This window comes from Littorina saxatilis, linkage group LG17 (genome assembly GCF_037325665.1).
Source record: "Littorina saxatilis isolate snail1 linkage group LG17, US_GU_Lsax_2.0, whole genome shotgun sequence".
In the NCBI taxonomy this organism is placed as follows: Eukaryota; Metazoa; Mollusca; class Gastropoda; order Littorinimorpha; family Littorinidae; genus Littorina; species Littorina saxatilis.
The window spans coordinates 59,032,482-59,043,921 of record NC_090261.1 but is presented as its reverse complement, the minus strand read 5'-3'; the positions used below and the strand labels follow the sequence as shown (position 1 = coordinate 59,043,921).

General features: G+C 41.1%; 2 long non-coding RNA genes across 4 annotated transcripts in view; both read left to right on the top strand.

Annotated features, from left to right (window-relative positions):
- LOC138951848 (uncharacterized) overlaps positions 1 to 9,246 on the top strand; it is a 15,827-nt gene extending 6,581 nt beyond the window's left edge. For 2 of the 3 annotated variants that reach the window (XR_011451235.1, XR_011451234.1), the window contains 3 exons: positions 6,646 to 6,761; positions 7,713 to 7,773; positions 8,963 to 9,246. This is a non-coding gene — a long non-coding RNA (uncharacterized lncRNA). Of the gene's footprint in view, positions 1 to 5,781; positions 6,231 to 6,645; positions 6,762 to 7,712; positions 7,774 to 8,962 lie in introns of those variants that run through there. The other variant, XR_011451236.1, reaches the window with a different exon arrangement.
- LOC138951847 (uncharacterized) lies at positions 1,263 to 3,949 on the top strand. Its single transcript, XR_011451233.1, has 2 exons — positions 1,263 to 1,611; positions 2,599 to 3,949. It is a non-coding gene; the product is annotated as an uncharacterized lncRNA (long non-coding RNA).
- Positions 9,247 to 11,440: the final 2,194 nt, after the last annotated feature.

Below are 11,440 nucleotides of genomic sequence, written 5' to 3'. Positions count from 1 at the left end.
TCTGCTTCGGGAAAACTTTCCACAAGTTCCCTAAAGAAGAAAAAAGGTGGGTTGTGCAGTGATTATTTCATCAGGTTTACCTTCTTCAGAAACTGAGAATGCAATGGCTCGAGTCAACTCACTCAGATAAGCCAACTGTCTCTGGGCATTTTTGTCTGCTATGAATATGATACTACAGTATTTATAGAACTAATATCAAATGAAATATTACAAACATAGCATGGATCGGTTCATCCTGAGATTTCTGTACTAGCTGTACTATGTACGCGTGTGTCTGCGTGTGTACCTGTGTGTGCATGTGTACACTGTACTTACGACTGTGAGTGTGAGTCAGCAGTCAGTACAGAACAACAGTTTACACTTGATGACAAACTACCCGTGGGCATATTTGCCGAAATCTTTATCAAACCTTGCTTACGGGAAAACTACAGTACAAAGGTACATCACTCATCCGTTTTGTGATCAGGCAGAGCGTTAGATTTAGACTGAAGATCTGATTTATTTTTTGTCTTTCCTTTTTGCTTAGTTTAACAATAACATTGTTGTTTTTATTGTCAAACTAGGTGCAGAATATGGATGTAATTCACAAGGCGAGAGGACTTTGAAAAGCTGCAGCCAGCTGATATTCAAGGTCTCAAGCTTTGTACAGATCACTTTGAGGCCAACCAGTAAAACAATCCTGCTAAGAGGATCACTTGTGTGGAATGCTGTCCCGACATTGTTTGCAGTGCCCAATCCACCACCGAAGGTTATTTATTTATTGGTTTTAGGTTTTTGCAAACCAATGAAGCACACTATTAAATGCAGGTTGAGTAATGACAAGTTTGAGGCTGATGTAAGAATTGAAAAAACCCAGCATTGTCCCATCAAATAATGCCTGTTTGCATTTAGCGCAAAAAAATGATAAGGCCAACAAAAAAAAGTTACTTATTTTGGATCGACGTCTTGATTATGATGATATGATGAACTTATTTTGCCAAAAAACAGCCCCAAATGGCAAAAAAAGTATAGGGTCGGCGTCAACAACAAAAAAGTTGTATGTTTCTGGTCACCTGACCCTACCTATGTTTTCCCGACGACCCTAGACTTTTATTTTGCATTTTCAAAAATAAAAGGGGTATTCGAAAATCAATTGTTTTCCTGCTTTTCAACAAAATAAGTTAAAAAGATGGTTTAAAAAAAAAAAGTTTAGAAAAAAAATCTCCACCTTTAGTCATGTTAGGCCACAAAAAAAGTCTGTTTAAGGTAACAATAGCGTCGGTAGGTCGGCTTTTTATTTTTGTATTTTAGCCATCTGAATATTTTAATTTCATTTTTTAATGCCCCAAAAAAGTCTAGGGCCGGTGGGAAAAAAATAGGGTCGGTCCGGATACTGTAAACAGATTATTTTTTGTTTTGCCTTACGAGAAACATACACTTTTTGTGTGGCCTAAGACCAATGCCATGAAATTGGGAGAATTGTTTCATTGTGACTGGGTGTTGGTTGTGAGTTTGTCAGTTAAAGAGCTGTGCATTTGCAGGTTGCTAGTGGGAGGAAGCCACCATCGCAAAGGGTAGCTACAAATGAAGCCAGCACCGACCTGTCGCCTGATGCACAAATTGTTCAACCAGGTAAGAGATTTTTAACCATGAAGAACACCCTGACATCAAAAAATGTTTAAACCCATCCATTACATAGTTGATAATTGCTGTATAGGGTGACGGGCGGGGTGGTAAGACGTCGGTCTATTAACTCGGAAGGTCGAGGGTTCGAATCCCGGTCGCGGCCGCCTGGTGGGTTAAGTGTGGAGATGTTTCCGATCTCCCAGGTCAACTTATGTGCAGACCTGCTAGTGACTTATCCCCCTTCATGTGTACACGCAAGCACAAGACCAAGTACGCACGAAAAAGATCCTGTAATCCATGTCAGAGTTCGGTGGGTTTTAGAAACACAAAAATACCCCGCACGCTTCCTCCGAAAGCGGCGTATGGCTGCCTAAATACGATCATACACGTAAAATTCCACTTGTGCAAAAAAAAATGAGTGCACGTGGGAGTTTCAGCCCACGAGCGCAGAAGAAGAAGAAGAAGCTGTATAGGGCGGATGCATGGATGGATGAAATTGTACCTGTAGTTCCAACACGTAAAGATGGGAAACATATCCTGTTAGAGGCATGGTGTAACAAGAAACAATTAAGTGGCTCTATTCCCATCTCCCCCCCCCCCCCCCCCCCCCCCCTTTCCCCGTCGCGATATAAGCTTCGTGGTTGAAAACGACGTTAAACACCAAATAAAGAAAGAAAGAAAGAGGCATGGTGTGTGAGGAGTTTACCTGGTACTGTTGTCCTAATCAATCAATCAATCAATCAATCAATATGAAGCTTATATAGGGCGTATTCCGTGGGTACAGTTCTAATGGCCTCACCCATTCAGTACCAAACAAGGTCAATTCCATCATTGTTCCACATCGTATCCATAGTTGCTAACACACTTCATTTCTGGCCTGCCTTCCTACGCTATTGTTTATTTTCATTTTGTGATTTAATTACACATGTTTTAATTTCTTCCAGGTTGTAACTTGTTATGGTTATGTTATTTTATGTGTGTTTTCTTTTTTAGATGACATTCAGGCGATCCTGGAGGACATAGGATGTAAAGCATCAAAGTCGTCATCCTCCCCATCCCCTCGTGAAGCGGAACTTCGGCAGAAGGTCAACAAACTGAGGAGCAAGGTTTTCCGATTAGAAAAGAAAACGATGGAACCCCGTGTAAAACGAGCGAGTAAATTAGCCAAGCCTCCCAAGAAAGACTTTGTAGTAGAACAGTTGTCTCATATATTATCAGGCGAGGCGAGCTATTTTGCCATTTATGCCTGTTACATATTTACCGGTTATCTGCTGCTGTGTCCAATCCTGGCAGAGACGGGAACGCATGTTACCAAGGAGCTGAAGGAGAGTCAATGAGATGAGAGAATGTGATTAACAATTGCCAACTCTCTCCGTACAAAGAGGGTCCAAAATTGTATAAAAAAAAATTGATGGTAGGCAATTCAAAATTAAAAAAAAGGACTCTCGGAGCATGGACTTAATGAGTCAAAAATTAAAGAAGGCTCTATGAGCCGAAGTACATGTTTTGTCTATTGTCTTTTTTATTTTGAATTCCCTACCATCTATATTTTGATAAAATTTTGGACCCTCCCTGGTGTGTTGTTTCTGATGTACCTTTTAGTCTGTTTACAGTAACATAGGCACACAAAAAGAGGGTCGGTAAATCGGCTTTTCTTAATTTTTTTTTTATAACCATCTTTTTAAATTATTTTGCAAAAAAACAGGAACAAAATTGATTTTTTTTTCTTTTTCTTTTTCTCCAAATGCCCACAAAAAAAAGTCTAGGGTTGGTCTAGAAAAATAGGGTTGGTCGGGATACCGTAAACAGGCTATTTTGCTTTGTTTTGCCTAAGCAATGACTAACAAACTTTCTTTAGGGTCTGACATTGTGTATACTATACAATTTTTGGGGTATTAACTAAATACATGTATACAGTTTTCGATTCCTTTTATACTTTTTCACAAATTAGCCCCCCCCCCCTTTTTTTTTTGTGTAGTCTGCCCTGGGGGCGGGAGGTCTCCTAATTTCGGTTTCTAGGGTCACCTTATGCTTCCCCATGAGCTGAGAACTTAATTTAAAATGAGCCTCGATTTTTTTATTTGTATTTTGTAATTGTGCCTTTGTCCAGTCACAGGATTTCACTTTGTACTTAAAAACTTGGCGCTGTCATCATTTATTGCTATTTATTGTTCAGTTGTTCAGTATTTATTGCTATTGGGCATCAGTTGTTCAGTTGCCCTCTTTCGAATGAGCCATGCATGCATTATGGATGTGTTTAGCGAATTGGGATACCTCAAGCAATGTAAAAGAAGAAACAATGTGAAGCAAACATATAGCACCAAATAAAATAACCGAATCAGAATGGAAACTTCTTCAGTGTATGTGTGTGTGTGTTGTGTGTGTGTGTGTGTGTGTGTTTGCTGTTTTAAATACCGAAAATGTGAAAATAAAGCAAGTCACAACATGAGAAAGATCGACTGTACTAGTCATAACAAAGCAGGAGACAGCCTGATCAGCATGCAGCAAAGGGGAATAACTCGTATTTAGCCATTCTCATTTCTAAGCATGCCCAATGAGGAAGTTATCCTTCTTCCCATTGTAGTTTCTTTGACTATGGCAACAACCCCAACAAAATCTTTACTTCCATCCCCATTTTGAAATATCGCAACAACAGACTTCCAGATCTATAACACGATCATATGTGTTCTCTGTTTGCATGTCTGTCCAGTGTCCTGTCCCCCCATAAAGCATATCAACTCTACCTGTCCCAAGATAGGCCAATTGGTTCTAAGAGGACGTTAAATAGAGGTTACATGCCGAGTCTCAGTGATTATTAAAAATAATGGTCGAAGTTTGCGGATCATGAAAAATGCGAGCTTTAGCGAGCTTTTTCATGACCGCGAACTGAGACCATTATTTTTTATAATCACTGAGACGAGGTGTGTAACCTCTTTATTCCTCCTTTCTTCAGTTATTCAAAGAAAAGAGGAGTTTTTCTGCGAAAGTTTGATCGAATCCTATTCACTCAACCAGTCAACCTGCGCAGGCGATCGATTAATGCGCGGTTGTATAGTTCCGTGCAAATCATTCCATTCTGTTAACACTTCTTGTCAGTTTTCCTATTTTGGACTAAAATCAAGTACACAGATATGCTGTTATTCTGCTGTGGCGGCAAAGGCAGATATTGTGTGTTCTGTATATGTTTTGGTATCGCTTAGGATAATGTTCTTTCGTCAAATGGGACTAGCAGACGAACTTTTGCACCCGTGTTCCAACGTTAAAAACTGTATGAAGTTCAGTTTTCTGTGAAAAATAGTGTATGAAACCGCTTTATGTTGTTTAAATTGATGAGATGTGTGCATTTGGTTGCGTGTGATCTGTTTATTAAATGAAATATTGTTGAAAACTGACCGTCGGATTGCAGTCTGTTGTCGAAGAAACTGAGTGAAAAGAAATTTGAAAGGGGAACTACTCTTGTCGCTAGACAAAGTATGAGAGTTACTTGCCTTGGGAATTTGCTTGTGATGAACGTTTGTGCACAGCAGATCTAGATTCAGAAAACAACCAAACTCATGGATTTTATATGGAGATTCATGTGTTCAAGCCTGTAGTTGTTAATTTAAATGCGGTATGTTTGTATTGTTCAATTGCTCCAGAGATGTATACTTCGTACATTAGAGCGTTCGGAACTTTTCAGTCGCAAAAACGGTAGTACCGACGCAGAACAGCTTCTCAACCCATTGCGCTATCGAGGATTCAGTCTGTTGCTGGGTCGTTATTTGTTTGGTTGCTAGGTGTTTATCAAAAAATAACTAGCTCTACAAGTTTACAGAGGTAAAGAAGCAGAGGGGGGAATAAAACTAATTATCATCACGTTCTGTGCATATTTCCCATGGTCGCTGGTTCGAATCCGGGCCGGGACGGACACAGGTCAACCTTATGTGCAGACCCAGAGCCGGTAGCCATGTCCCACCCCAGTGTCACCACGGAAGCACGTACTAAGCCTCGGTCATTCTTCCCTAAGTGCAGATGGCTGATACCACCTAAACACGCATACACTTGTGTATCTCATCTAAAGTCGGGTTAAAACCCGGGAACATGCCGCTAATGGCTTTGCCGTGAGGGCGTAAAACTTGAATTTCTCTCCCCACCCTGGTCATGTGTCAAGCCAACCTGCTTTGCGGTCGATGCTTAAAGCGGGGCTCACACACAGGTGGAGCAAGCGGAGCAAGGGTGGAGTAGGCTGCACCAGGCGGAGAGATGACGCTACTTCCGTTGCAGGAGTGGAGAAAGTTGTGTGTGCGGTGCGGAGCAAGGAATAGGACACGTTTCTATTTTTTGGCTCCGGTGCAGCGGTGCAGCCAATCAGCGCACTCATCACTCTTTCTCCGGAAATAGTAGTGTGACACTAGGTGGCATCCCAAATAACGACGGCCGCCTTTTTCGAAAGAACTTTTTCATGGATTTTACACAAGAATACCGAAACGGAAAGATAGAATGTGGTTTCCGCTAGATTTCAAGTCACGCTTTTCACTTTTCCGAGGAAGCCAACAGCTGAGTGTGAAGAAACGCTGCTGTTCAACTTCGAAATCTCCAGTCGCAGACGACCTTCGCTTTTGCAGTACACTGTACAGTCAATGCAGGTGCAATGTTACTCATTTCGATCAGCTCGTTTTCGTATATATTTTTGCATTAAGATCATGTACAATGATTGGAATCAAAGGAGGAATGACTTCGGTATGCAAATGCGTTGGTTTGGCCGAAATCAATACAGCAGTAATTTAAGCTAGGTTCAGCTCCTCGGCACAAAATTCATCATGCAAGATATCAATTTGTTGAATGATAACGGGATAGGTGAAGTTCAAACATGTATCTGCTTGCAAAAACAATCGCAGGGACAGATCTATCTGCTTCATTGACTGACAGATTGTCATTGAATTTCCAACGTAAAATGACTCGTTTGCAGACTCTCTAATTAGATCCATCGAGTGTTTGTGTTCTTAGATCCATTGGCTATGCAGGCTTTTTGCGATCATAACATTGTTTGGGTTTGTGCAGGTGCAATCTGCAGATCAGAGGAGATTGACCGCAGGGTGACGCAGTGTCAGTGATCAATGCAACTTGTGTTCGACACTCAGTATTGCCTTCTACCAAACTCAAGGGCAAAACAAAAGGTACATGCTTGTGAATTCATATTATGTAATGTCTGTGAAGATTAACACCGTTTTTAGCTCTAGTCTGAGTGATCATGCTTATTAATATCCAATTCAAGTTACATACGATACATACTCCGCCCCAGCACCACCCTCACCCCATAGCACTGCTATTCAGATACTACAGTCCAACAACTAACCCTCTAAAAGTCCCCCCCCCCCCCCCCCACACTCTCGGTGTAACATCTGTTGCTATCTGCACCTTTGTGTGGTAATGGGAAACTCGTGCTCAAATAGTTTCAGAACTGTTGATATTATAAGAGTTTTATTTACCAATGGTTCTCCCCTCCCTCCTTCATATTACACCGACACTCTCTATGCCCACCCTCCACCCCCTTCCCCCATCCCTTCCCTCTACAGGCACGTCTACTAAAGTCTCAGACGTGATAGGATTAAGAGGATGCCACAATGATCCTGGTAACTTTGCAAATAATCATACTGATATAACAGAAGAAAGTTATTCCACAGTCATTTCTACTTATACATTACAGTGTTACAAAACAGGAATTTGTGCAAAGTTATAATCTACAAACAACAAAGACCCTCCAGCCCCCCCCCCCCCCTCCTCACCTGCAACATGTACATGTTCATGTCCAACTTTCCCAGTGGCTCTTAATCTTATGTCTATGACTGTTGATATTGAAGAGTAGAAAGTGTTTAGTTTTCAATGACTAAATTTCCCCTCACACACACACACACAAACACACACGCACATGCACATAGCTGTTGTCTCCTTCTCAATCTCTCTGTTTAATTAAAATATTTGGATCACTAACTCTTCACTGAGATTCAGTGTTATGTGTTATGTGGAGTAAGATTAGTGAATGTTGCTGCTGATTCTGTTGTTCTTACTGTTCTTCCTCCCTGCATAATCTTTTTTTCTCCTTAAACAGTTTTTTTTTATTACTACAGTGCGTCTATGGAGTGTACATCAGAGATGTGATGGGACCAAAAACATTCCAAAATGAAACAGGTAACTTTTTAAACTGGTCTTCATTTTGTTTATTGAGAAGTTGGTTCACAATCACATGATACATTTCAGAGTCGTCCTTTTAAATTCGTTAAATATTGCACCAGTCACTACATCTATAGATTATCAGATTAAGTTGTCTTCTTCTGCATTATGCATATGCAATATTCATCTTTAGTACGCGCGCGCGCGTGTGTGTGTGTGTGTGTGTGTGTGTGTGTGTGTGTGTGTGTGTGTGTGTGTGTGTGTGTGTGTTTATTGGTTGAAGACGACACAGGCCCCTTCCCTCATTTGTTTATCTGTGTGCGAGACTTCGTGAGTCAGTTGCATAGGCAGGATAGCTAACTGAGTTGCCTGCAAGACCATTAACGGCATTTTGCACTGTATATTTGCTGTACATTAATTTCAGCTTAGGTATGACCAATACCAAAAGTTACAATGTTGTAGGTGAAATGGTCTGTCTTTTGGGCTCTTTCCAAAAAGGATCCGAATTCGGGGATACACTCAACCGTTTCGGGTTTTATATGGAGCTGTACACTAATTAACCCGATTTAAGCATTAAAGAATTTAAGAGTGTTAGTTTTGGAGGGTATAAACTATGTAATTCAAATGAAAATTTCAATAATAAATTTTCGTATAATTAATATACTTACCCAATTCTCATAGTTTATACCCTCCCATCCTTCCACGCTACTTAATTTCCTATGGCGTCTTTTTTTTAGCTTGGTTACCACCCTTTCGAGGGCAGGTAATTTGAGTAGTTTTTCGACATCTAGCATATATGAGATCTTAGTCAATGCATCCCTCAGACAACCAGTTACACCGTTAATGACACATGAAGCAATAAGGTAACTATCAGATAACACTTGTATACACAAAATCCACTCGGACAAGATCAACAAAATCTTACGATCTTGTTAACTCATTGGAGACGTAATGTTTTAGTCCTTTTTTTTGGTTGAAAATGTGCTGAAAAAAGAAGATTACAGCTAGATCAAAACTCAAAAGTGTTCCAAATTACCCCTCCATTTGACCTGTGAACTCGCCACTGTGTTGACCTTTGTCATGCATAAGATATAGTTAATAATCGCCAAATATTAACTAACTAGGTCAACAGGTCAAGAAGTATTAAGCATTTTTATGGGCTGCATTTGTTTCATTTGTGTCACCCTTTATGTTTATACTTTTGCAGGCTGGTGTGGAGTTCTGATGTTGCCAGGGCGATGGAAGACACATACATAAGACATATAAACAAGCTTCCCTGTGACGTGTTTTGATCACAAATCACCATTATTTTACACATTTATGCATATATATCTATTCTCAGCTCAGACTTGTGCTTTGAAATTGGATGTTTAAGTACTAGCTAAAACCCTGAATAAAGTCTTCGCAATACATGGAATGGGATCAAAAGTGTGTGTGTGTGTGTGTGTGTGTGTGTGTGTGTGTGTGTGTGTGTGTGTGTGTGTGTGTGTGTGTGTGTGTGTGTGTGTGTGTGTGTGTGTGTGTGTGAAAACAACATTCAAAAATGAGGGTGAGATAAAACATAAAAAAAGCTACAGCACAGATACTTTTTTGTCTAGCGTCAAGGACGGATCCAGGGGGGGTTCCTGTCACCCCCCCCCCCCCCCCCCCCCCGTCCTGAACATGTATATCTCCTCCAAGGGTGAAAATAAAATAAAAATCAATAAATCATGACAAATATTCGGAGAACGCGCCAGCTAGATTCCATATATTCTCATCTACATTTCAAAACGTCCTAGCGCCCTCAACTAATGAACCCCTAACACAATTGGGGGCCCCCCCAACCTGATACGGTCCGGCCATGAGCGTTCTATATCGTCCTCTTTAGAAACTTGTTGCGCTGTTGACACACGTACGTTTCTATTTGCAAACATCCATAAAGTAATATTTTGTTAATCATGTTTAAAACATTTCTTCTGAGTAGAGTGAAGCTAAATCAAACCACACACAAAATGAAAAAAACTAAATCTAAATCAAAGCCATATTGCGCGTAACATAAAGCAACAGTCTAACCGTCTGCAAGAGAGATTGTTAGTAGTAGATCTAAAAAAAAAGAATGGATTCCATGGAAGCTAGTGTAACTATACACATTCAACATCTTTGAAGCTTCGGATATAACTCGATAAAACAAAAAAGAACCAAAACTTAAAACATGTCCCAACAGTTGTTAGTCCACCTCTCTCTTCACCCGACCCCCACACTCACATAGTTTGTGTCTGAAAAGCTCTAAAACGCACTGGCACACACGCACACACACTGACTTATACAGAGTCCATTTAGAAATATGTTCAGTAATTGCGATAAAAGACAAGACTTTTGTCTCCTTTGGTAAACATCACGGTGTTTTTTTCCCGCCACTTCTTATCCACGTGTAAAAATATTTCCCATCAGACTGCGCGAGTGGAGAAACTACGTCATATCATAGGGAAATCCCCTACCGGAGCAGGATCGGAGCAGCCTGCTCCGGAACCGGAGCTTGTGTGTGAGAGGGCAGGTGGAGAGCGGAGCAGGATCGGAGCAGCCTGCTCCGCTTGCTCCGCCTGTGTGTGAGCCCCGCTTAAGAAGCATTTGGTTTTACTTGTGCGTTAAAAAAGAAGGATTAATGTGGAACTTAAATAAACACATTTGAATAAGATTAAAGCTGTTTGATTGTTTTACCCCTGAGCATAGTCCCCCCTTCTGTGACCAACAGCAAAGAAGAACCCTACGGCCTTTCAGGATTATTGGAGTATCATGTGAGGATAACCTCAGGTTGCAAACGTTTACAAAATTTCAACAGCTTCCACTCAATCCTCGACTGTTGGGTGAAAAAGCAGTAAAACCCGATTTGAATTTCAGACTCGGGTGCGCACTGTTTTGGAAAAGGGAGAGAAAATAAATGCAGGGGGGGGGGGGAGGGGGGGCAGTTGTAGAATTGTACGTGGCAAAAACCCTCATTATTTATCCCATATCTTTCCACCTTTACCTTCTGTTGTTGACCCATATTACAGAAGAAGATCATTAGAAAGAAGAGTCCCCGCACAAAGAACTGATTCAGTTACACAACAGATCTTGTACCGTAAAGTACCTTTTTACCCCCCCCCCCCCCCCATGCACCAATTTTGCCCAAAAGTTGGTGGTGGGCGTTTACTAGGTAGGCTACTATACCCTGTGCAGAAGCGGTTCCTTTACTATAATAACGATATTTTAGTCACTTGGCATGGAAGTGTTCTTCTTCTTCTTCTTCTTCTTCTTCTTCTTCTTCTTCTTCTTCTTCTTCTTCTTCTTCTTCTTCTTCTTCTTCTTCTTCTTCTTCTTCTTCTTCTTCTTCTTCTTCTTCTTCTTCTTTGTTCATGGGCTTAGACTCACACGTTCCCTCATGTTTTTAGCACGAGTGGATTTTTACGTGTATGACCTCACCCCGCCATTCAGGCAGCATACGCCGATTTCGGGGGAGGCATGCTGTGTATTTTCGTGTTTGTATAACCCACCGAACTCTGACATGGATTACAGGATCTTTTCCGTGCACACTTGGTCTTGTGCTTGTGTGTACACACGAAGGGGGTTAAGTCCTTAGCAGGTCTGCACATAAGTTGACCTGGGAGATCGGAAAAATCCCCACTCTTAACCCACCAGGCTGGCAGCGACCGGGATTCGAACTCACGAC